The sequence below is a fragment of the Urocitellus parryii genome, assembly GCF_045843805.1.
Source record: "Urocitellus parryii isolate mUroPar1 chromosome 13 unlocalized genomic scaffold, mUroPar1.hap1 SUPER_13_unloc_11, whole genome shotgun sequence".
Lineage (NCBI taxonomy): Eukaryota > Metazoa > Chordata > Mammalia > Rodentia > Sciuridae > Urocitellus > Urocitellus parryii.
The window spans coordinates 2,920,231-2,924,674 of record NW_027551763.1 but is presented as its reverse complement, the minus strand read 5'-3'; positions in this window follow the sequence as shown (position 1 = coordinate 2,924,674).

The following is a 4,444-nucleotide window of genomic DNA, read 5'->3' as shown; positions in this document are numbered from 1 at the left end:
TCAGTGCTGCAGTGGGAATGATAATTTATAAGTTTTAAAACTGTCTTTTCTGACTGTGGGTCTCCTCCAATGTTTGACCTTAAGTTGAGCAAGACTGACACCACTTCCTGAAACAACTTCTTATAGTTGTTCCCTCTAAAGCCAAACCTTCTGAGACACCTTGTTAGGAGACAGCAGGTGCACTCCTGGCCAAACAAGTGTGGACAACTAGTGGTCAGAGGTAAAGAAACCAGTTTAACTGTGGCCAGTTCAGGTTTTTTGAAGTTGTTTAATTACAGAACATCTGGTTTTGTTTTGGCCTGGTACAAAACAGCTAATACAGCAAGCCTGAGACTGCTGTCCTTCGAGAGGGTTGCTTGCAAGCTTGGTCCTGGCTGGCATCCGGGGGGTCTGCACATTCTCTGTTAGAGGGGCTCGCTGTGCCTGAACGTGCACACAGTGTGGGTGATGCCAACCTCTGGGCGTGGGGAGTTTTAGTGTGTGATCCATGTGACCAGCCCCAATGAAAACCCTGGGCCCAAGTCTCTGAGTGTCCCTGGCAGGGCACACATCCATGTGTTGTCACAGCTCACTGATGGCTGTCCTCTGATTTTTTTCCAAGTGGCTATGCTGGTGAGGGCCTCAGAGTCTTGTGCCCGGGTGCCCTAGACCCTGCCCATGTGTTTTTCTCGTGCTGAGCATTCGGCTCAGGACCATTTCACTGTGAAAAATCTTAGCCATGAAGACAACTGTACACTGAGACTGAATCCTTCCAGAAAGCCACCCACCTGACAGTGGGTTTGTGGGCCTGACGCACACAGTGTGTGACAGTGGCTTCTCGGAACCAGTGCTCCCAGGGACACAGAGATGCTGCTGACTTGCACTCATTTACAGAGTGTGCATGTGAACCCTGAGCGCAGCCTCTGGCAGATGAGACCTACCAGTGCTGGTGGTCAGTGCTGCCACTTCAGCCCGCTTCCCCTGAAAACGAGATTCCAGGAAGACAGGAGCCTTCCCCACTGCACCCTGCGGAGCTTGCTGTGTGCTGCACATGCCACTTCACACACCAACCAGGCGCTGGATGTGGGTTGAATGATGTCTAGGTTCCTCATTTACAAACGCTGTGCCAACACAGTAAAGCCCTTGTAACGCACATGGCTAAGCCCTCCCAGAGCTCACAGATCCAAGACAAGCACCATGGGTCAAGACAGCCACAGACAAAAGCACACTCAGAAGCCAAGCAGCAGAAAATGAATGAGAGCAGAGACATCATTGCTGACCTGGTGTATAAGTCCCTCAGTGTGTTCACGTGGGCAAGTTGCCCCCATTTCCCCTGAGAAATGCGATGTGGCAGCACGCTCTTCCGGCCCTCCTGGGCCTCCCAGGCCTCACACAGGTTTCCACTCCAGATGTCCTCAGCTCTTTTCATGTGATCTGATTTTTAAAAATTGAGGCAAGAATCTACAAATCATTTATGACTTGTACAAAATCTACAGTCCTTTTAGAGTGGCATTGACCGCATTTATAGTGTTGAGCAATGACCGTCTCTGTCTAGTTTCAAAATAGTCCCCTAGTCAAAAAGAGAAACCCCATTTCTACTGAACAGTTTCTCCCTGTCCCTCCTCCCTCCCTCTCCTTCCACTCATTCACTGTATTTCTGGGGATTCCCCTGCCCCAGCTGTTTCATAACTAGTCACTCAACATGGAGCCTTTTACATCTGGCTTCTTTCAGTTAAAGTGTCTTGAAGGTGTGTGCATGCAGTAGCACATATCTCTATTCCTTTTTTGTGACTCTATGATATTCCACTGTATGGGTGTACCACAATTATTTCTTCATTCGTCAGTTGTTCGACTCCCTCCTTCCTTGACAGTGAAATAGCAGACAGTAACGGAAACCTCATTTCACCCCATCAATTTCATTGATTTGATTCTAATTAACTAATGCTAGAATCTTTCTCTGACTTCATTTTTCTGGAAAGACTAACCACACAGCACCTCAGGAAGGCAAAAGAGCCCTCACTGGGCATCTCCAAGCCAAACATTCTGGTTCCATTAATTCAGCATTTCCTTAAATATTAACTAAAGTGTGATTTCTTTAACATCAGTAGTTCTCATAGACTTTTTTTGTTAATTGGGGGATAGATTGACTTGACCAAGTTTCTTCACTGTAGGTCTTTACTTTTTCAAATGCACATTGTGAAAGTTAAAGAACCAGTTACAGTTTCCAGTGTATCCAGTGTTTCTAAGGAAGCAGAAAAGTCACATGTGCATACACATGAACCTGTGTGGATCCCTGTGTGTTGGAGGGCATCTTTTAATTCTTAGGTTTTCAGAAATAGCTTGGAAAAGCTGTTCTAGATGGACACCAAGTCCCTTTTCAACTCACATGATCAGGGAAGGAGAGTGTATCCACAAGCTGTAGAGAAGGGCACGCTCCAGGCAAGCACGAAGAAGCACATTTGGAACCCCTAGTTAAACATCATAAACACATGTAAGTGCATATTATTTCTGCATTAATCATAAAATCTACATGAAGTGTCACGAGTTTGAATTGCAGTTGAATGGTAACAACTCATAACAACACAATGGCCATTTAAAATACCTTCATCCTTCGGCACTTCATGGAGCCCAAGGTGGAGGGTCTCAAAGGCAGTGAGTCATTAAAAAACAAAATCTTTAAGAAATGCGCATTACAGCAGATCTCCTCAGTACACACATTAGCACTTAGAATAGAATCTGCTTAAGTGTGCCATAGAGTTGGAAATTGTGTTTCTGAATAATATCTACATAATTTTCAATAAAAAACAAACTTGCAGTAAATTATCCAGATCTTAAGGTACCAAAGACAAATGGCCTTTGCTGGAATTAGCTTCCCCTCAGGAGGAAGGAAATTGAATTTGTCTTCTGCAATGAAAAAAAAAATTAAAACAGCACAACACAGGATGAAAAATGGGCAGTGGTGAGTTCTGAGAACCACGTCACAGGACTCAGTGTCAGGGCGGGGACCCTGGCCAGGCGCACCTGCCTGCCAAGGTGCCAGCTGAAAGGGTGCCACCGCAAGACGACTTTGCTTCATGGCTTCAGGGTTCCTGAGGGTTTCTCAGCCACACAGCGGTGGCAGCCACACCGTTGTCACGGGGGCTAGACCACCCTTCGGATCGGCCGTCCTATGCGTGGGATGTGTGCAGATGTTCCTGGCCTCCACCCTCCTGAGGCAGAGCACCCCAAGGCCCTAAGGTACCGAGTGTCTCTGGACATGGCCACCCGTCCGCAGCCAGCATCTGGCCATGGAGAATCATGGTTCACAGTGAGCAGCCCCAGCCTAGTGCATGGTGGGGCCAGTGTGGGAGCCTGGGCTCAGGAGGGAAGGAGGCACATTTGTCACTTGATTCTTTACCAACCATGTGACCTCCTTCCTGACACTTCCTGAAGCCTCACTTTCCCCATCAAAAATGGACAAAAACAGCCTCTACCTTTATGGTCCTTTGGAACATAAGCACCTGAGAGGGCGGCAGGTTGCAAAGATGTTTGGTTCATTCTCAGATTCCTCCCACCTAGGCCAGTGTCCCCAGGACAGCCGGGCCCTTAACCCTGAAGCTTTGTCAGGAAGGGCACATAGTGGGTGGGTGGGGCTTCACAGCCCAGAGTAGGAATCTGTTTGGAGCTGTCTGGTCTAGCAGCCCCTGCCCCTGCAGTGGACAAATGGCCCTGGACAGGTCACTTTGGGGGGCCACCTTGAGCTAAGAGGTGGCTACAGTGCTTGGAGCTGGACATTCCCCCAGAAACACATCTGGGAACCATGGCCCCGCTGTTCCCTGACACCCACTTGTCTGAAGAAAATGACCCTCACAAAGCCCCTGGCTGATGTTCAGGAAAAGGCCCGGCTGCTCCCGGTCAGCAGGGAGCCCTGGAGAAACCAGCTGTGCCCCCAGGACAAGAGCCTGGTGTCAGTGAGGGCCTTCTCCTTCCACCCCTCCCCCCGTGCCATGCCTGCATTCCCGCATGTCATGACCTGACCCCACCTCCCCAGTCCATTGAAGTAATTTTTCCTGGGGCTTGAGGGTGGGCTGGGTAGAGAATGGGGCTTCTCAGTGGGACCACAGGTACAGAGTCTCCAGAGGCTTCTGTGTTCCAGGAGACGGCCTTCCTCATTTCCTATGTTCTCCCTGACCCAACTCAGCGTAGAGGGCTGGGTGAGGCCGGAGCCTAGGGAAGACAAAGGCATGTGAGGGGATGTCCATTCTGGATGGACCCACACTGCAGACTCATACCACAGGTCCCCTCCCTCTCCCTCAGGGACAGGACCTCCTGCAGGGGACAAAGAGAATGCACCCCCACTGTGTGCTCCCAAGAAACACCTCTTCCCCTAGTTCCATGCCCACTGGGATGGCTTCCCAGACGTCTGGCAGATCTGGGACTAGGACATCAGGAGACAAAGCTCGAGGAGAAAATGGCCATGCTGTGG